Raw genomic sequence first — 22580 nt, forward strand, 5'->3', positions numbered from 1 at the left:
AGGGTGGCTGGTTCATGGTTTCAGCGCCCACAAGCTCATCGCTGGACTTGGTATTCCAACGCTGGCGGTGTGGCAAAGGAGATTGACCATGTCCTCATTGACGGTCGTTGGAGGATGATCCAGAACTGCAGGGTCTACCGGAGTGCTCAGTTCCTCAATACTGACCACAGGCTTGTTGTAACAACTCTAAAGCTGCACCTAAAATCCTGGAGAATGGTACCATCCCAGCCGAGGCTGGATGTTGCCAAGCTCAGGGATGAGAGAGTAGCTGAGGAGTTTGCGAACAGGCTGAGTGGACACTTGGGGGGTCTGGGTGCTTTGGAGGATCCTGAAGAGTTGTGGAGCGCCTTCAAGACCACCGTCCTTGATGTTGCCGGTGGATGCCTTGGAGCTCACCGCAGGGCAAAGAAGAATTTTGTGTCTCAAGGGACACTGGATACCATTGACCAGAGTCGCAGGGCCAGGCTGAATGGCAGAGCTGAGCTGTTCAGGGAGCTGAGGCGTAAAACTGTACGTGCACTGAGGGTGGACAAGGAGGCCTATGTGCGAGGAATCTGTGAGGGGGTAGAGCATCACCTGTGGACAGGTGATTCTCGTCCCGCTTACAGGGGAATTCGCGCATTACGTTCATCCAAGCCCATCCCTCGGAGCACTGCAGTTAGAGCAGAGAGTGGTAGGCTCTTGACAGAGGAGTCTGAAGTGAAGGCCCGCTGGGCCCGTTACTTTGAGCGGTTGTACCAGGCTGATCCCCCAACTGTCGAGTTGGACGTCAAGGGTGTTACAATCCCTGTTGCTGACCCTCGAATCAACTGTGGTCCACCTACGCTTGTGGAAACACGGGCTGCGGTGAACCAGTTGAAACGGGGCAAAGCTCCAGGGATCTGTGGCATCCATGCCGAACTTCTTAAGGCTGGTGGAAATGCTGCACTCGTGTCGTTGCATGCAGTTTTGTGCTCTGCCTGGAACACAGGCATCATCCCAACTGACTGGAAGAGGGGCCTTGTTGTCCCTCTCTGGAAAGGGAAGGGTGATCGCCAAGACTGCAACAACTACCGAGGGGTGACGCTGCTCTCAGTGCCGGGCAAGGTCTTTGCTCGGATAATTCTCGATAGGGTTCGCCACCATCTGCTTGAGCACCAGCGTCCAGAGCAGTCAGGCTTTACACCAAAGAGGTCAACGATTGACCGTATCCTTGCACTTCATGTCCTCACCGAACGCAGACGAGAGTTTCGGCAGGGGCTGCTTGCAGCCTTTGTTGATCTCTGTAAAGCGTTCGATTCAGTGAATCGGGATGTCCTCTGGAGGATTCTTGGTCTTCGTGGGGTGCCACCAAAACTGATCGATCTGATGTCTGAACTCTACTCTGGTACTGAGAGTGCTGTGAAGTGTGGTGGTACCATCTCTGACTTATTTCCAGTTGTTACTGGAGTTCGTCAGGGATGTGTACTTGCCCCCACACTTTTCAGCACTTGTATGGACTGGATTCTAGGGAGGATGTCGGAGAGATCAAGTTGCGGTGCATCGTTTGGGAATGTCAAGATCTCGGACCTTGACTTTGCAGATGATGCAGTCATCTTTGCGGAGACTTTAGACATCCTCTTGGGGGCCCTCGAGGTGCTGAATGAGGAGTCGGAGCCGTTGGGATTACGGGTTTCTTGGGTCAAAACTAAGATCCAGGCTTTCGGTGACATCTTGGATGCTGCTGTCCTGTCTGTGTCTGTTTGTGGTGAGGATGTTGAGGTCGTGGAGAGATTCACTTACCTTGGCAGTGATATTCATGTCTCTGCTGGCTGCGAGTCAGAGGTCAATAGTCAATAGACGTCGGGCCTGGGGAGTCATGGATTCACTGGATCATGGGGTGTGGCGCTGCCGGTACCTGTGCGGGAGGACGAAAGTCCGAGTCTTCAGGTCCTTGGTACTTCCAGTCTTGCTCTATGGGTGCGAGACTTGGACTCTGACCAAGGATCTGAGACGGAGACTTAATTCCTTTGGTACCAGGTCTCTTCGGAGAATCCTTGGCTATCGCTGGTCGGATTTTGTGTCCAACGAGCGGTTGCTGAGAGAGACTCGGATGAGATTTGTTACCTGCATAGTCCATGAGCGTCAGTTGCGGCTGTATGGACATGTGGCTCGTTTTCCTGACTCTGATCCTGCTCACCAGATTCTCTCAGCGAGGGAGTCTCATGAGTGGAGGAGGCCAGTGGGCCGACCACGTGTCTCATGGTTGCAACAGGTTGACCATCATCTCAAGGAGATGGGGATGGGCCTGGCATCTGCCTGGGGGATGGCCAGACAGAGGCCCCTGGAGTACCGGCGGAAAGTGGACGCAGTGACGCGCTGTTCTGGCACATGCTCCCATACCTGACCTGACCTGGAGTAAAATAAAAGGGAGGAAATAAATAAATAAATAAATAAATGAATAACAATCATAGGAACGTCGAAATAACAGTTGGAGCCGCGAAATTCGTTCCTCTGTTCCTGATGCACAACACCCCGGGGCTCTCTCCAGCTCAATGAAGAGGAATTGTTGAAATGACGTCAGGTTACCATGTGACGTCAGAGATGGGGAAGCGCGTGTTCGGCAAACGAGTCGAGCGAAATGAGAAGCCGCGGAGATTTCATTCAGGATGAGGTGGTCGTGGCACTGCAATGGCCTCGTGTTCTGGTGCAGGACGTAGATCGGCTAACTATCTACACGTCAATAGGACACGTGATTGATGATTTCATCTGTCCGTTCTCATGTTGAAGAAGAAGAAGAAGCGCGGCTAGAGCGCAATTGAAAGCCAGTTTGTGAGGATGGAGGTTTCCGGTTAGTTATCGGTGGATCACCGAGTCAATCGTCATTTTAACTGTTTTTGTGCAAACACCGCGTTGTGTAAAAGCCGATGCTTAATTCCCGGTATTTGTACTTTGTTTTGCATCTCTCATTTGCCCGCGGGCTCCTTCAGAGCAAAACAGGCGTTTTCTGTTCCGCTGACGAATCACGAACTGACTCCGAGCTTTGGGCGTCTCGCGGTACGAGCGGCGTCTGTCTTCGTCCCGGCACGTGGTGCACAGGCTCGTGCTCGTACCGCGAGACACGCCGGAACCCGCGGTTGGTGTCGGGACTGTGTGTGTGTGTGAACGTGGAGGTGACGTGGTGGAACACACTTGGTATATATAGTTAATGTGTGAGGTGGTATACAGCTGGTATGTATAGTTAATGTGTGAGGTGGTATACAGCTGGTATGTATAGTTAATGTGTGAGGTGGTATACAGCTGGTATGTATAGTTAATGAGTGAGGTGGTATACAGCTGGTATGTATAGTTAATGTGTGAGGTAATATACAGCTGGTATGTATAGTTAATGAGTGAGGTGGTATACAGCTGGTATGTATAGTTAATGTGTGAGGTGGTATACAGCTGGTATGTATAGTTAATGTGTGAGGTGGTATACAGCTGGTATGTATAGTTAATGTGTGAGGTGGTATACAGCTGGTATGTATAGTTAATGTGTGAGGTGGTATACAGCTGGTATGTATAGTTAATGTGTGAGGTGGTATACAGCTGGTATGTATAGTTAATGAGTGAGGTAGTATACAGCTGGTATGTATAGTTAATGAGTGAGGTAGTATACAGCTGGTATGTATAGTTAATGTGTGAGGTAGTATACAGCTGGTATGTATAGTTAATGAGTGAGGTAGTATACAGCTGGTATGTATAGTTAATGTGTGAGGTGGTATACAGCTGGTATGTATAGTTAATGAGTGAGGTAGTATACAGCTGGTATGTATAGTTAATGTGTGAGGTAGTATACAGCTGGTATGTATAGTTAATGAGTGAGGTGGTATACAGCTGGTATGTATAGTTAATGTGTGAGGTGGTATACAGCTGGTATGTATAGTTAATGAGTGAGGTAGTATACAGCTGGTATGTATAGTTAATGAGTGAGGTAGTATACAGCTGGTATGTATAGTTAATGTGTGAGGTAGTATACAGCTGGTATGTATAGTTAATGAGTGAGGTAGTATACAGCTGGTATGTATAGTTAATGTGTGAGGTGGTATACAGCTGGTATGTATAGTTAATGAGTGAGGTAGTATACAGCTGGTATGTATAGTTAATGAGTGAGGTGGTATACAGCTGGTATGTATAGTTAATGTGTGAGGTGGTATACAGCTGGTATGTATAGTTAATGTGTGAGGTAGTATACAGCTGGTATGTATAGTTAATGTGTGAGGTGGTATACAGCTGGTATGTATAGTTAATGAGTGAGGTGGTATACAGCTGGTATGTATAGTTAATGTGTGAGGTGGTATACAGCTGGTATGTATAGTTAATGTGTGAGGTGGTATACAGCTGGTATGTATAGTTAATGTGTGAGGTGGTATACAGCTGGTATGTATAGTTAATGAGTGAGGTAGTATACAGCTGGTATGTATAGTTAATGAGTGAGGTAGTATACAGCTGGTATGTATAGTTAATGTGTGAGGTAGTATACAGCTGGTATGTATAGTTAATGTGTGAGGTAGTATACAGCTGGTATGTATAGTTAATGAGTGAGGTGGTATACAGCTGGTATGTACAGTTAATGTGTGAGGTGGTATACAGCTGGTATGTATAGTTAATGAGTGAGGTAGTATACAGCTGGTATGTATAGTTAATGTGTGAGGTAGTATACAGCTGGTATGTATAGTTAATGTGTGAGGTAGTATACAGCTGGTATGTATAGTTAATATGAGAGGTGGTATACAGCTGGTATGTATAGTTAATATGTGAGGTGGTATACAACTGGTATGTATAGTTAATGTGTGTAAGGTGGTATACAGTTGGTATGTATCGTTAATATGGGTGAGGTGGTATACAGCTGGTATGTATAGTTAATATGTGAGGTGGTATACAGCTGGTATGTATAGTTAATGTGTGAGGTAGTATACAGCTGGTATGTATAGTTAATGTGTGAGGTAGTATACAGCTGGTATGTATAGTTAATATGTGAGGTGGTATACAGCTGGTATGTATAGTTAATATGAGAGGTGGTATACAGCTGGTATGTATAGTTTGTGTGAGGTGGTATACAGATGGTATGTATAGTTAATGTGTGAGGTAGTATACAGCTGGTATGTATAGTTAATATGAGAGGTGGTATACAGCTGGTATGTATAGTTTGTGTGAGGTGGTATACAGATGGTATGTATAGTTAATGTGTGAGGTGTTATACAGCTGGTATGTATAGTTTATGTGTGAGGTGGTATACAACTGGTATGTATAGTTTGTGTGAGGTATACAGCTGGTATGTATAGTTAATGTGTGAGGTGGTATACAGCTGGTATGTATAGTTCGTGTGCAAGGTGGTATTCGGCTGGTATGTATTGGTGTGCAAGGTGGTATACAGCTGGTATGCATGATGTGTGCAGTGGTATACACATGGATTGCATTGTCATCTGTGCCGTGGTATGTATACACGTGGTATGCAAAGTTGGTATTTGCAGTGGTATTATCCACATGGGATGGATGGTAATGTGCAAGGTGGTATACAGCTGGTATGTATAGTTGGTGTGCAAGGTGGTATGCACGGTTAGTATCTGCATCGGTATAAGCGTGGCATGCATGCTGGGATGCACTGTGTGATGGGCACTTGGTGCGTGTGCAGTGAGGCTGTGCACCTGCTACATTAGTCGTGTGAGTGCGATGGTACCTGCACAGTTGGCATGGTGATACACCTGATGGAACACTTACATTGATTAAAGCCGATGTGGCCAATTCAAATTACGCTTACTCTGTCAAGATATTAAGTTTTATAGTTCGTTTCGCACTTGATGAAGCAGAACGCACACTTGCTTAGCTCAGGTGTATGTACCGAATGCATTTTGCGGGTGTGGGGCGTTTATTCCATATCGTCCAAAACATTTTCTCGATTAAAACAGCACATCAGGTGGGAATTTTATAGCATGGTGGGAAACTCGGTGATCGAGAAGCAAAATGATTCCAAGGCAGATAGCGGGAGGTTCGGCCATTCCGAATGGCCTGTGAACACCTCTCCGCAATTGATGGCGTGCAAATCTCTGGCAGTGGATTTATACCTGCCGAGCAATAAGGGCACGTGCACTATCTACAATCGCTTTCCCCACCGAATAGAATATGCTGCTTGAGTGGCAGCCCGTTAAATATTGCTCTTAAAACTGCCTTGTTATTTATGAATGGAGATTCCACAACTGCATTTGGCACATCAGCCAAAGGGGGGCACCAAGGTTCTGCATATATGTGTATATATTGTTACGGCTGTGGAAATTCGCAAACCACCATTCAGGGCCCACAGGTGAGATAGCTTCATAGGTACATGTGTAGTTAGCCCAAACCCGTTGTATTGAGGGAATTTATGTGATTCATCCGGGCTGCGACGCTTTGAGTTAGCCATTTTTTCTTTGTCTATTCTTATTTTCGACCATTAAGCCGCCAACAACGCAAACAGCCACTACCCTTACCTTCACAACTCCATCCCGCAAACACCGCTTCACCGCCATTCCCAAACGGCACCATAACCATCAAACCACCACCGAAAACCCTCCACCACCTTTGTCTCTCTCCTTCACAACTAACAACCACACCACCTGTGAACACTGAACGTCGGGCTGTCTCGGGCCCGTTCGGCGATTGGTGCCGAGCGCACCGAACCGCGAGCGCGGGTGGCGGTCTTTCCGAGGGGAAATTCGGATCAGAAACGGTTCACACCCACTTCTCCTCCATCCAATTGGCGAGCGCGGGGTGGCGTGGCCCCGCCTCCAATCGCGTTCTGATCCTAAAATTTGCATATTGGCTGCTCCTGCCGCCTATAAAACGGCGAGCGCAAGGCGTCGAAAAGGGGGAGTGAATTGAGTTTTGGAGTTGCTGGAGAGTGTCGTCGAGAGGTTGCTCCTGGGGGGGGGGGGACAAGGAGCGTGCGTTGGAGGAGTGGAGCCGAGTGCGCGCGCTGGAACTGCAAGCAAGGGAGCTCGAGTCCGAGGCAGGAAGGACGGCGGACGGCGGTCGGCGACGAGGTTGCGGTGTGGGGGATCGCTCGTCTCGTCGCAGGACCCAAGCCAGCCAACCACTCCCCTCCCCCAGGGCATCAATTCCCCTTTTCCCCCGCGCTGAGATAGTGCAAAAGGGGGCCCCGTTCCCACCCTACCCCAAACGTCGTGCCAACGAAACCCGCCAAGGGGCACGGAGTCGGGGCACAGCAGCGCGGCGACATTTTGCGGCTTGCCCGCCAACGCATCACGAGGACGTGGGTAAGACCTCCGCGGTCTCGCGGACCTGGCCGCTCCTCCAGGTCACACGCACATTTGGCCTACAGGCCCGTCTGCCTCCTTGTCTATGAGGGTGGCTTCTTTCTTTTCTTTGAGGTTTTTGTGAAAATGTGTGTTGGCGCCATTTGCGAAGTAAAGCTGTATAAGTGTTGCCGTGTGCGCGCGTAGTCGGTTTTTACTGCTTTTCTTGCATTTGCTTTTTGTGTATGGCTGTATATATGTGCTTTCCGTGTGCCGGGAAATAAAATGCTTGCTTGTTGACTGTTCCCGCTCTCCTTCGTCTCTTTTCCTTTTTATTGACCCTCCATCTTGCATAACGGAAAGGGGTTCGTAGTGGGTGCCACATCCCAGTAATTAATCGGAACTGTCAAGGCCGACGATAACACCGCTCAGTTAACACTGTAGCACGGAACGGACCGCTTAAGCGGTTCGTGTCCGGAGTCGGCCTGTGGCGAGGTACGATCGCCCGGTCGACCATTCGTGCAGGTACTTAGGTAGATCGAATTTGGCGAGCAACCCTATCCTGCGCGGGTGGGCAATTGGCACAATCGTGGTGAGGTTAAACCCCCACCCGTGACTAGCTGCCGGCATTGTTCCGAGAGGGTTACGACAGAATTGTCCGTCTGGTGGGCGACGTGCGGCGATTCGAGTTACTCGGCCGTCCGCACATTCGCAACAATATATATATATATATATATATATATATATATATATATATATATATATATATATATATATATATATATATATATATATATATATATATATATATATATATATATATATATATATATAGTTGAGAATTAAGTGTTCCTGTGTTTGTGTTTACAGTTTAAGTATCCATGAGAGAATGCATCTAAGTGGGAAGAAAACATAATAATGGAGAAACCAGGGTGCATTGGGACAACCTCCCCACTTCCTTCCCTCGAGCAGCTCTTCTTGGCCAACGATGTTGAGTGGCCAAACATTGGTCGTACTTTTTAGATGGGCTGGCAGGCGAGCCAAGAGGTATGTGCACTCGCCTTTCAGCTGTCCCGCTTCGCAACAAATGTCGACCCAGATATAAACTGTCACCCTGGTGTTTCGCATGCAGGACTATGCATCAATGTGTGTGCCATCCGTTGGAAGGGCATTAAGCCGGAGGACCCCTGTGCCAGCACTGGTCGTCCGTGGACGTTAAAGATAACACGGTGTCTTTCTCGCAGACTTCTCCCGAAACATGAACAAATTACAAATCCCTGCTACTTTCAGTTGAACAGCAGGCATATAGCAGCCTGGTTTGTGAAGGACTTGGGATGACTCCATGAAGGTGGGAATAGGACTGGAAGTTAAAGAAGAACTGTTAGTCGTAATGGTAGCGGCAATAAAAATCGGCTCTTGACAAAGTTATGATGTATGTGCCAATGTGTTGCCACTTAATACAATTGGCCGATAATAGCATTACTCTCCGAAGATGTCCCAATGTACCCATTTTACGCTACCGAATGAATCACACCTGTCGTGTGTTATTGGTTCCACAAAATATACCATCGGAGGTAATGTCCTCATCACGTTCCGAATGTAATCTCGTTCTGGTGAAATGGTTTGCCCGAAGTAATTTAATTCCTCGGATGATGCTCTCAAAAGAGCCATCTATATGATGAGCCAATGGCTCGCCCGATCCTTTTTAGACCAGGGACTTCCTTTTACGGAATAGTTTCCATCGGTGCAACTCCTCCAGAAAACAAATTTGACAATCGGTGCCAGAGACCGGCCTTGCGCCGCAATTGGAAGTCGGCGCGGATCGATATTCGCTGCCGTTGTCACACTGTGACGAATAAACGTCTTCCTCTGCGTTTCCTTCTCGTATTCTTCGCAAATACTGTGGCTCAGGTCATTTGCTGTGGATGATTCTCCCGAGTTCGAAATAATTGTCCAATTTTAAGAGCTTTCCACCTGTAAAGGATCATCTTGTAAAACTTCCAGACAAAATGCATTTTTTTTACTTTTTTACATGTTTCTCATTTTCCCTTCATTGTTTTCATACAATTGTCTTCCTCTCATTAAACAATTTTATTGTACTATAAAGCTCTCTGGGATCGATTTCAATGAGATGCATTGTATATTCGGGTTCAAGTGCAATAATGAGTTTGTCTGCATGAAGGGCTTAAAGAGACTGCGGTTATGAGCCCACCCTTTTGCCATCACCAGGTATACAAGGAAAACATAAATAATTATTATACCCTCTTCACCTATACATGCTGGACAGAGGTCTTTAAATCTTTGGTGGCACATAAGGATAAACACAAACTTTATTTACACAAACTTCCTTGCCCAATCCCTTGCCTTCTGCGAATGCGTAAGGCCCATGCGATGGTCTTGTCACAGACAGCGTAAACTGTAAGTGCCATGTCAACCAGAACGACCTGTGACATCGTCCTGCGAACTGGACATGCCTGCAGTTAAATTCATCTTGTGATCCTCGTCTCACCAAATATATACAGAACAACTATCTATCATAGTATAGCACAAACCGATTGCCCAATTATATACATCTTCAATGACTAAAGTAGAACGTATACATTGTTTGTACTTCCAGAGAACGAAACTAGCAGCTCACTGGAATTGCAGGATTGCCGACAGGTATAAACATTCGCTTCTAAGCTGCCTAGCCTGGGTTCGAATCCCAACCCAGCTCTAAACTGTCCTCCCAATGTCTCATAGGGAGGGTGATTCATCAATGTGTTTGCCGTCCCTTGGATGGTCGCCAAACTGGGTGTCCCATCTGCTGGCATTAGTTGGTGGATGTGAAAGATCCCACAGTGACCGTCGGTCGCATCGGCTATCGTTGGTGCCCTGAACAAATTCGAAATTCCTGCCATAATATACAGAAGGCATGACATTAGCAGCACATCTGCGCCCTCTGCCATTGATGCTACCCCACAGCTTTGTGTTACATACCAATGAAGGAAAGGTCACTCACTTAAACACAAGTAAGGTAGGTATGTGGGGCATTCAAAAGTTCTGCAAGCAGGGCACTCATGACAGTCTAAAGCAAGCCAAAAAGGTATGTATACATATATGTTTATGTAAATAGTTTGAAAGTTTCGCGGTATGTGCACTTGCCTTCGAGCTTGGGTTTGAATCTGGATTAAAAGAAAACTACCAAATTAGAATTATCAGATACATCAGGCTATATCTACTGAATAATTAATACCCTAGTCATTTTTGTAACAATATACACACACACATTATTTATTTATTTATTTATTACTTATTAGAAACGTTTTGGATGCACATATATACTGTGTATGCCTGGTGTTGGGCTCGGGATTCAAGGATGCCGAGTTGAAATCGTGCTCGGCTGTTGAATTAATACCAGGTGGGGTTGACTCTGCCTGTCATCCTTTTGAGGTCGATAAAATGAGTAACAGCTTGCTGATATCTTGTGTTGGAGTGGTGACCCGTCCAGGATTGTACCCAATAGCCAAGGAGACTGGCACTCTATCCCGCTGTTCGGCAGCACCAACGCTCTGCACAGAGAATGGTCCCAATGGATGGATGGATGGATATATACTGTATTTATAATTGAATTCTAGCTTCAGTTTCCCATCCACACTATCAGGGAGTGCTATTTTGACTACACCCATACATACATACATACATACATAATACTTACATACGCACATACTTACATATCCACATATGTGATAGCTGCGTTACAATGACATATTTAAAAGTTGAAAAAGTTTTTTTAAAACGTTGCCACATCTTTGATTATTGTGAAAATCACATTTTTTGAACAACACTCGAATCAGTGCCGCAGCCCTCAATACATGTTATATTTAAACAAAAAAGGTATGACAGCAGTATGTGGATGTGTGTTCTCAAATCAGATCAAAATAGAATATGCAAACAATATCACGAGAACAAACACTATATTTATACACACACACACACACATAAACACATATACACTGTATTTGAGATTCCATATAGATTTGTGTTGTTTCACAAGCATGGCAACAAGTTTTTTTTTTAAGTTTGATACTTTATAATTTACCAACAAGTCTATTTTCTATTTTTGTGTGCAGAAAATATAAATAGTTTCTGAAGAATAAATATTGGTTGTGAATTTATCCCATCCATGTTTCAAGCAATGCCATTCGACTCCTAGTCCAAGGTGGGAAGAGAATGCCAAAGCCTCGATTCGACTCACAAGGTGGGAAGAGAATGTTGGACTTTGTGGAGCTCCGACAGCTGGTTTTGGCAGGAATTTGGAAGATGATTAAGGCACGCAACGCAACACAATGTCCTACTCTGTGCTGGAGACACCGCGGGATCAATTAATAACCATCCACCGGCCAATGCTGGGAGACAGAATCCCTGCTTAATGTTTCAATGAAGAATGGCGCACTCGTTGATGCAACACGCTGTCTCCGAAGCACCAATCCTACAATTTGTCAGGCCGAGAATCAAACCCAGACGGGACAGCTCAAAGGCGAGTACACTACCACTAAGCTTTCCTGTCAGCCGAGGATTCAGGTGATGAAGTGAATGAATCCAACAGCCACAAGTCCACACAGCATGTAGTTTCTCTCTCACTCACACACAAACACACACACACACACACACACACACACACACACACACACACACACACACACACACACACACACATATACACACACACACACACACACACACACACACACACACACACACACACACACACACACACACACACACACACACACACACCTTGAATGGTTCTTTGTTTTATGTTTTTGCTTGTCTTTACCATTCCTGGTTGATATTAAGTATGTATACCGCCTCAAGTGGGTTCTAAGATTGAAGTGAGTGGAGAATGTGGAGGAGAAATTAACAGACGGTTAGCATTGGGGAAAACAGCAATGTCAGGATTGGCCAAAAGATGTGCAAAGACAAAGATTTGACAAAACAAACGAAGAGGAGGCTGACCAATGATCTGGTATTTATAATTGCAATGTATGGATGTGAGTCGTGAAGAGTGAAAAAGAAAGAAAGGAAGAAGACGGACAGTTTTTGAAATGTGGTGTTGGAGACAAATTCCATGGACTGCAACAAGAAGAAGAAACAAATCGGTGATTGAAAAGGTTGCACCACCACGTACATGAGAAGCAGGTCAGGTCAGGTATGGGAGCATGTGCCAGAACAGCGCGTCGCTGCGTCCACTTTCCGCCGGTACTCCAGGGGCCTCCGTCTGGCCATCCCCCAGGCAGATGCCAGGCCCATCCCCATCTCCTTGAGATGATGGTCAACCTGCTGCAACCACGAGGCACATGGTCAGCCCACTGGCCTCCTCCACTCATGAGACTCCCTCGCTGAGAGAATCTGGTGAGCAGGATCAGCGTCAGGAAAATGAGCCACATGTCCATACAGCCGCAACTGACGCTCACGCACTATGCAGGTAACAAATCTCATCCGAGTCTCTCTCAGCAACCACTCGTTGGACACAAAATCCGACCAGCGATAGCCAAGGATTCTCCGAAGAGACCTGGTACAAAAGGAATTAAGTCTCCATCTCAGATCCTTGGTCAGAGTCCAAGTCTCGCATCCATAGAGCAAGACTGGAAGTACCAAGGACCTGAAGACTCGGACTTTCGTCCTCCTGCACAGGTACCGGCAGCGCCACACCCCATGATCCAGTGAATCCATGACTCCCCAGGCCCGACCCAGACGTCTATTGACCTCTGACTCGCAGCCAGCAGAGACATGAATATCACTGCCAAGGTAAGTGAATCTCTCCACGACCTCAACATCCTCACCACAAACAGACACAGACAGGACAGCAGCATCCAAGATGTCACCGAAAGCCTGGATCTTAGTTTTGACCCAAGAAACCCGTAATCCCAACGGCTCCGACTCCTCATTCAGCACCTCGAGGGCCCCCAAGAGGATGTCTAAAGTCTCCGCAAAGATGACTGCATCATCTGCAAAATCAAGGTCCGAGATCTTGACATTCCCAAACGATGCACCGCAACTTGATCTCTCCGACATCCTCCCTAAAATCCAGTCCATACAAGTGCTGAAAAGTGTGGGGGCAAGTACACATCCCTGATGAACTCCAGTAACAACTGGAAATAAGTCAGAGATGGTACCACCACACTTCACAGCACTCTCAGTACCAGAGTAGAGTACCAGAATGAGAAGCACTGATGCCAAAACAGAAATTGTCGTACTTTGGAGACATTATGTATGCAGACAATGAAAGTCTGGAGAGGTCAACCATGCTGGATGTGGTTGAGGGAAGAAGAGGAAGAGGCAGACCTTGTATGTGCTGGATGGATGGAGTAAAGACAGCAACCAAGCTGACTCAGCCAGAGCTTCAGGAAGCAGTGTGTAGGATAGAGATGTTTTGAGAAATCTGATCATGAATGTCACTTGAGGTCAGCTATGAATTGATGGAACTAGATAGCTAGATAAACCTGGTTAACAAATATCATCTTGGCCCAAACCTATCGATGGAAATTAAAGTGATTGTTCACAATAATGAGTATACAAGTCAAAAAAACAAAAATTTTAAAGCAAAATTTGTCCAAGGTATACCAGCACAGAAATAGTCAAATCTTTTAACCGCATATGGTGTACACAGTAACCTATCTTAAACATCCAACATACAGGCAGCATGCTCCAGGAAGCATCACCCTACGTTCATACGAAGAAAATACCAATTTATCCTTGGAAAAAAACTCGATTTGCAATCTACGTGAATTTGAATCTGCAGACCCAGGCTACAGGGCCACACGTCACTACTATGTACGAAAGGGCTACGACGATGGCATGGGAACGGGACATTTCTGGAGATGAACCCTGCAGAGAGGGGAACATGAAGCATCTGTTATTCCAAATCCAATTTTGAGCACGGACTTCAAATTGAAGGGAACTCGTTTGCGGTGATATGTTTAGACAATCGTATTTGGAGAAATCGATGCATTTAAACCTATCTTATTGTGAATCCGATTGAGGTCTCACTCAGTTATATAACCACCTTACGTGTAAGTTCTGCACACGATTTCACGATTGATTATTCAGCTTTGAAGTTTCAGATGACGCACTGAAAGGAAATGCAAGCTGCATATAGCCAGTGTACTTGGAGCATTGGGAAAGATGTCAGAACAAGGTACGCTATCGTCAAAGAATGTGAATTTTCTTTGACAGTCGAATAATTATTGGAACAACGTTGTGTATTTAAGTGTGTGTGTGTGTGTGTGTGTGTGTGTGTGTGTGTGTGTGTGTGTGTGTGTGTGTGTGTGTGTGTGTGTGTGTGTGTGTGTGTGTGTGCGTGTGTGTGTGTGTGTGTGTGTGTGTGTGTGTGTGTGTGTGTGTGTGTGTGTGTGTGTGTGTGTGTGTGTTTGTACGTTATTCTTCCATGGTTGAACCGTAGCAGCGAGAGGACCCAAATTTTTGGTGTCAGTACTTCAGAATATGGTCAAGGTTTGAAGCTCCCTCGGGTTGGCCTTGATGCCTGTTTTGAGGCCACTAAAGGCCGCTATCAAGTGTATATTGGGATGTGGGGTCAGGCAGTGTTGCCACCGGCCCGCAGGCAAAAGGTAACCACCATGAGGCCAATAACTCCATAGCTTTTCAATGTCCAACATATCCCATAACCACCGCCACAAAAAGCCCACCCAGCTGGGCAGCGCCAGGTATCTCTTCTCCCCCCACCCCCGATCCCATGCAGTGCTGGGTATCCCCTGCTCTTTAATAGGACTGACAGGATGGCCGGAAAGTATACATACTCGCCTCTAAGCTGTCTAGTCTGTGTTTCAATACTGACCAAGCTATAAACCGTCATCCTGGTGTTTCACAGGCAGGGTGATTCATCCTTCGGGTGGACGTTGAGCTGGGTTCCCGTCTGCCAGCATTAGTTGGTGGATTAAAGATCCCATAGTGTCCTTTGCGGACAGTAGGAAAGCTATCGCCGAGATATGAAGATTATCTAGGAGTACACGTTATCGATACATCATACATACACGCGGACAGACCCGAAGCAATTACTAAATTCCTGCCCTGACAACTGTTGGGAAGGCAATGGCAAACGACCCAGTATAACTTTTGCCAGGAAACTGCTTCAGAAACACACCGACACACTGAAACAGAGAGCATGGTACATCAGAATCAGAATATTCTACAATATCCATGTACATGCAATTATTCTAAAATATTTCCTCTCTGATTGTATTCAAATTTTGTTGGAAAGTTTAAAAAAAAGTTTTGTGTTTCATGGACTATTGGGAGTACCTCGTTCTTTGGACATTTGAATCCCCATTGGTTTTGGTGACTTGCAAACCATTGAAACTAGTTCAAGGTTCACTTGTTTAGTTCTATTATCAGGTGGATTGACCTTCTTTACTAACTGTATTTATCAGGTGAGTGGTTTTGCCTGCCCCACTAGCCCAATTTGGAAGGAGTCATCTGTAGTTGCCACCATATAGCAAGGACGCAAGGTGCATATTGTGACGCGTGACTCGTGAGTACTACTTGCATTAAGGGGCTGTGCTGCTTGTACCCTGTCTCGGTTTGGAAGGGGCTCTTACATGCTTCGATCAGGCCCGTACTTCTGCGAAATGGCAGGTGGCCCAGTGGGCCGTGAATTAAATGAAATTTCCGCCTCCATGTTCAGGCTCGAATGACAAGCACAAGGTGGCCGGTAGAACGTGAAATAAAACGCCGGAGCACTCTGCGTGGGGCCAACAGGGTAATTGCAGAAGTCAGAGGAAGGATGGAGGAGGGTTTGGGAGATTACCTTTGGGGAATCATTTGGGGATCGTAGAGCACCTTAGCTACCGATCTCCTCCAGCTAAATGCCTCTCAGTTCGATTGAGCCTATCCAGTGATCTGCATTCAAGGGTTTATCCTCGCTTCCGAGCGAAACGCCATCAGCAGTAGCCTACTCGTCATTCCCAACGGTGAACGGAATTGAAGGGATTATGGGAGGGGAGGATTTGGGGTTCATCAAGGAACAGCTGGATGGGGTGCATTCAGCATGGGAGGGGACTGGGGTTGGAAGAGTGCTTGAACTGGAATGCAACTAGAAGTGTTAATGATAATTGGAGAAGGAGTGAATGGGATTGAAAAAGAGGGAGGAGGCCGTTATCCATAAGAGTGGGGCGTTTGGGAGGGTGTGATACGCTCTTTTGACATAGAATCTCAAGCGGCAGCATTTTTGAGATGACGTGTGATGTATACTCGTATACCTTTGCAAACACAATATGGCAGTTTTTAATCAACAATGGAACAACACAAGTTTCTCCAATAAAACCAGTCCAGTCACCCCCCCCCCTTCCCCAATTCCCTCATCTCTCAGAAGACACCCGTCTGCCAAGCAATAGTCAATATACAAGTCAAGGAAAGCAAACACCCTTAAAGCCATTCCGCGCATGTATAGTCGATAACCTGCACTCGAACCGAGCACTGTCCACCTTGAGAAGGAAAGCTCTGCACACTCAGTCATCCGCACAAAGCCAATAAATCAGGTAGAGAGTTCTCAACCCTCTCAATGCTGGGATGCACTTGCACCTGATCTTCATATATCTGATCCTGTCCGCTCTGGGTTCAAATCTAGAGTCAAGTCATAATCATGAGAACTTTTTTTTATGTCATGAGAGCTGGGTCTCGTGAGAGCTGTCCTTGGAAGAAAAGAAAAAAGAGGGGGTAGTGTTTCGGCACTATTGATAGAGGGAGTACTCATTGTTTTTCATCCTTCTGCTCCACTAGGTTGGTGAAAGAATGTTCACAAGATGCAAACCGATTGTTTCACACGTTGCACGAAGCATTAGAAAAAAAAAAAAGAAAAAAAAAAAACTTGATGACTCGGCAATGTTGCCCGTGCGGAGAAACGAGAATATATTGGAGTAAAAGTCTGACACGTGGTGATCACACATCACTCTTACTCCTCACCCACCGAATTTCCACCCATGGATCCTGCACAATACCAATTTACCTTTTGCTTTTCTCCTGAATGATACACAAGGATTTCCAGTTTTTTTTTATGTGATGGACTGATGGTCGAAAAGAGCTGGGATGGAAGTTAGTTGAGAGATGAGGGCACAGTGATCACCAAAAGTTTGAGAACAGTTTCAATGGGCATCAAGACTGTGAAATCCTATGCGAACAAATTAAATGATTCAACCATCCTCGCTTCGATCCAGTCAACACAGTCTTATCGATTCCCTGTGTGCGATATATACTTGCGAAGGCAGCTACTTAACGGAATTACTTTGCATGGCTTGTGGCTGATCGATAATAACGTATTTATAGAGGGTCGATGTCCCAACTGCTGCGAGACCCTGTATATTAACTACACCGAAAGTGCAGCATCTGTTCCAAGGATGAACGTGCTGACGTTAATGTAGAGTTACTGCGCAAAAATGCCGGGCCCTCTGCGTGGATCCTTTTTTCCTGCACCTTTGATGAAGAGCTCTGGCACATAGAGCGCCACCCCACTGGTCTGACGAGCAGCCAGGGCCGATGCATGCAACAAAGTGCTTTTCCCGCTGGTTGCGTGTTGCCGGGTGGTTTGCGAGTCGCATCAGGTCGAGTCTCGTAGCATGGTCACATCGCAATGAGTCTCATAGCATTGACTCGCATCACAAAAAGCATCGTCACATAGCGTCTCATTGAGTTGCGTCACAATCAAGTCACCACAGAGTTGGGTCGCAATCGCGTCACATCACAATGAGTCGCCGAGCATCGAGTTGCGTCGCAAGAAATGTCGTTGCACAGAGTCTCATTGAGTTGCGTCACAATGGAGTCACATCGTGCACAATGAGTCTCATCGGATCAAAAGTCTCGTTACATCGAGTCCCATCGAGTCATATCATAATCGTGTCTCGTCGCATGGAGTCTCATCAAATCGAGCATCACATTGTGCAGCATTGCATTGAGATGCGTCGTATCAAGTCGCGTCACAGCCTCCAGCCAATAGATATGATTAGGACTGCTTCTTGAAAAGTGCTTTGGGTGTAAGAACGTTCAAATGCATACTTGTCCGAAGTGAGCGCAACGCCTGAGTACGTACACTTCCAACACCAAGGAGACTCACAATTTCATAAATGTGCCATAAGCATCACCACGAAGATCTGAGTGAGATGTTGTGCGTGCTTTGACACACAGTGATATGTACTTTGTCAAGGCATGAAATGAACGTGGAAACACCTCGTGATTGTACTAAGACCTGCTTAAACAAGTTTCTGCATGCCACAGTATATTCCGTATATCTCGAGAATGCCCTGCGTTCTCCATCTTCTCAAATTCTCAAGCTTCCATCGGTTTCTTTCCACTGGATGTCTTTGCCCATTTTGAGTGCCGTGTTGCCACATGTCGATCAGCCATGGGATGTGCTGCACACACTTCATGGCTGGGAATAAAAAATGAACTTCGCAAGAACATTCCACGATCATTCTGTCATTTGGCTTTGAGGCCAAATTTCATTCCGTCACACGAAAAGTGCTAATCGGCCATCAACCGAGTCCACGCGACTCGACGCTCGTTCCAGCGCTTCGGGACTTTTTATGGTCTCATCATTTGCGCTCACGGACGTGGCTCTGCGGAACACTCACCGAGATTTGTGTTGCTAGGGAAATGCATTTCCGGTCATAAAACACCCCAAACAACTATTAAGGGCTCGAAGGCAAGGGAAATTAACGCCTGCGCTTATTTAATAACACGGGAGAACCCTTAATTTGATTTGGGATAAAACGCATATTACGCTGAATGACAATGTTTCTGATGGGATTCTCTGTTTCACCTCGACAATTGTGTGTGTGTGTGTGTGTGTGTGTGTGTATTGCATAATATATGTACATACATACATACATATACACATATATATATATATATATATATATATATATATATATATATATATATATATATATATATATATATATATATATATATATATATATATATATATACACACATACACATACACTCTGATGGCTGAAGGCAGATTCAGTGCTGCCAAAGCAGGCTCACAGCAAGAATTACAAGAGATGGCTTGCCATTGCCTTTCCAGCAGTCGAACAGGGCAGGAATTTTAAATTTGGCGAGGGTGCCATTGATAGGTTGCCTACTCTTCACAAAGGACACCGTGGAATATTTAACATCCACTAACCAATGCCAAAAGATGGGGCACCCAGTTCAACATCTTTCAGACACACATTGATGAATTACCCTCCATGTGGAACACAAGGATGATAGTTTATAGTTGGCGAGAAGGCTCAGTGGCGAGTGTTTATACATCCGGATATCCTGCCAGTATAGTATTATCTTGTGCTGTGATGTACCATGCTCTCTTGGAACATCAGTGCTGCTGAACTGGCAAGGGTCAAACTGGGTGGTTTGCCACTATATATATATATATATATATATATATATATATATATATATATATATATATATATATATATATATATATATATATATATATATGTACATACATACACACATATACAGAGTGGCCACAAAGTCCATATGCACAAAGTTAGAATTTATCTGTATGCTTCCCTCCATTCTCCATGCAAATTTGAATTTTTCTCCATGGTCTTCTGGACATCTTCTTCCATGTTGAGGGTTGGAGGTCATAAAAGCAGCCACTGACAGTTGTTTTGAGGTCTTCAACTGTCAAGAATCAGCTATCCTGATATCTTCAGCTATCCTGCTAAGAATCTGCTATTTTCAGCTGTCCTGCAACAAGATGGTGCACCAGCACATTATGCTGTTGCCGTTAGAGAATATCTCAACAATGAATTCAGTGGATGACGGATTAAACGTGGATCTGAGATAGCGTGTCCTCCTCAAAGTCCAGACTTAACAACATATGACAGCTCGCTTTGGGGAATTGTGAAAGAGGAAATTTCTCATCTCCACCAAACAACAGTTGAAGACCTCAAAACAGCTGTCAGGGGCTGCATTTATGACCTCAAACCCACAACATGGAGGAAGATGTCCAGAAGAACATGGAGAAAAATTCATATTTGTGCAGAAAATGGAGGGAAGCATACAGATAAATTCTAACTGTGTGCACATAGATTTTGGGGCCACTCTATATATTTATTTAGGCAAGTGGGACTGGTGATATCCATTAAAGGACTATGGTCAGACCATTCTGCACACGGTGCAATACCGTCCTTCAGGGTACTGAAAGTATCTCGAGGGTTAGGGGAGGAAGTTGGAATTTTACGAGGGATTAGCTAGCCTAATGGACCACACAATAAAACTACTTTTCTTAGAAAAACAAAGTCATCGTAGGATGTTTAAAACCCACCAACCAAATCTAGTAGAGGGGATAGCTCGCCAAATGTACCATTAGATGGATGATGCAAATGCATTCATTATTGCAATACCCTACCCGCAAAGCACCAATCCTACAGTTTATAGTCGGGTGGGGAATGGAACCCAGACTTGACATTTCCAAGGGAAGTATGCTCACTACCTCTTGATCCCCACTTTCAAACCCCCGATCGGCAGTTCTGTTGCTCCTTTCCGCAGCGGTCCGCTCACCGATTCCGAGAAAAGCCTGAGCGCCCCCTGTCCGCCGCACTCCACATGGCGTTCCCCCACACAGCACCTTTGCCTTTTAGCCTCCGTGCCTGTGAAACGTCACGGAACATTGGTCCCTGGGAGATTTTCAAAGGGAAAGAGCCATGAGAGTTTGAACTACCATTGCCATGTGTTGCCTGCATTTAGTGTGCAAAGCGAGTGCACTCCAATTGTGTGATCTTCCAATCTGCATCGAGTGCCACCCACTCAGTTTGTTTTTCCCCGCATGAGCATGTTGGGTTCACCCTACAAATATGTATTCATGGGAACGTTCTCTCGATGGCAAATGTCAACAGTTTATTGCAAGCACTTGGTTGGGCAAGTCAAAGCTCTCTTTTATGCGCTGCCTCTTGCAATTGCCTGCAACTGTGCATCATAAATATAATATTTACATCCTCGGAAATGAAAACAGTGCAGGAGTGTTCACTATAGGTCTCGGGGATAGTACCCGCAAAATATTCGAAAATCTCACCCGCCAACTCACAACCACACTGCCCCCCACTCCGGCTCTTTGAGAAACTTTCAAAAGCAACATTGCTCTGCATTGACGAGGAGTAATCAAACATCCTGTTGGTACTTGATGAAACTCAACGAACACGCCAAGCAGACCCCGTACATTTAGGATCCCCAGGTACGGAACTCCCACCTTTCACATGCTCATCGTGACGCACTGACGTTCAACTCCACCGGAGTGAAACGCATCGGGTGACTCTCGCACGTGGTCCCAGCGGAGACGCATAGGGGTTTCCGACAGCTCTTTTGGCAATAGCTGTTTGAAAGATCGACACAAATCAATCAGATGGGACAGTGGAAAACACCTACAAAATGAGCCTTCATTTGCCAACATCTCACAGGAAGCGTCCATGGACTCCGAACTATCACTGTAAAGCCTATTGCCAGTTCCTGGGAGCTGCGGCCATCGTGCTTTGATATAAAACATACAAGTTGAAACATCGACTGCAGCAAAGCCCTTCGTCCATTGCAGTACACATTAGGCATCAGAAAAGACAGGATACGTGGTAGCGCTGGAAATGGGGGGTCGGGGGGGGGGGGGAGTACACGAGACAGGAATCTTGCACAGGCACAACACACGATCCGACACATCATGCCAAAAGCACCACACACACCACACAATTGCTATCACAGGCAATTGCTTGCGATCGCATCTGACCAACAGCTTGATTTATATACAACACATGGTCGTCTTTAAATTTATATAAATACCAGGTAAATGTAAACACCATATTCTGTGCAGTTGAGTAAATGGTCGTGCTGGACCTCCCTGAATATTGACAATATCGCCGCTTGATTTGGCATTCACAGCATTATAGTAGCATCGCAACGGCTAAGGGTCGGAGTCCAACCACACACCACACACCATGAATCGCTGCTGATGTGCAGCGAGTTCGCAGAGTGCGTCTGATCGCCTTCACCGTCAATTGGCACTCGATACTCAAGATCATGCAATACAAGTTAACACGGATATTTTTAATGGCTTTTCTTCATGTGAACGAAGTACCCCCCATGATATACATATGGACTTCGGAGAAGACTCCTGCACTAAACCTTGCAGCACATGCTCTGCCAGAAAAACGATTCATCGTGGATATATGACTCAAATACGATAGGATAGGATGAAAAGGATTCATTTGCGCATCCCCACATGGTCGCCTTCTCTGAGATTATCATGACGTACCTGCCCCTGGGGCACATTTAGCAACCCCAACGGGCACAGTCGCAATAAGA

The 22580-nt window shown here is 45.8% G+C and overlaps 1 protein-coding gene across 3 annotated transcripts in view; it reads right to left on the minus strand.

Annotated features, from left to right (window-relative positions):
• ELFN1 (extracellular leucine rich repeat and fibronectin type III domain containing 1) overlaps positions 1–22580 on the minus strand; it is a 177952-nt gene that overhangs the window by 154982 nt on the left and 390 nt on the right. The window contains exons 2-3 of one of the 3 annotated variants that reach the window (XM_085885131.1): positions 21481–21603; positions 10627–10780 (exon numbers count right to left, since the gene is read on the minus strand). The exons of 1 other annotated variant lie outside the window; for it this stretch is intronic. The gene's annotated coding sequence lies outside the window, so the exon portion shown is untranslated. The remainder of the gene's footprint in view (positions 1–10626; positions 10781–21480; positions 21604–22580) is intronic. One more of the 3 variants, XM_085885124.1, reaches the window with a different exon arrangement.

This window comes from Eptatretus burgeri, chromosome 1 (genome assembly GCF_056783735.1).
Source record: "Eptatretus burgeri isolate ZD-2024b chromosome 1, Ebu_testis_v1, whole genome shotgun sequence".
In the NCBI taxonomy this organism is placed as follows: Eukaryota; Metazoa; Chordata; class Myxini; order Myxiniformes; family Myxinidae; genus Eptatretus; species Eptatretus burgeri.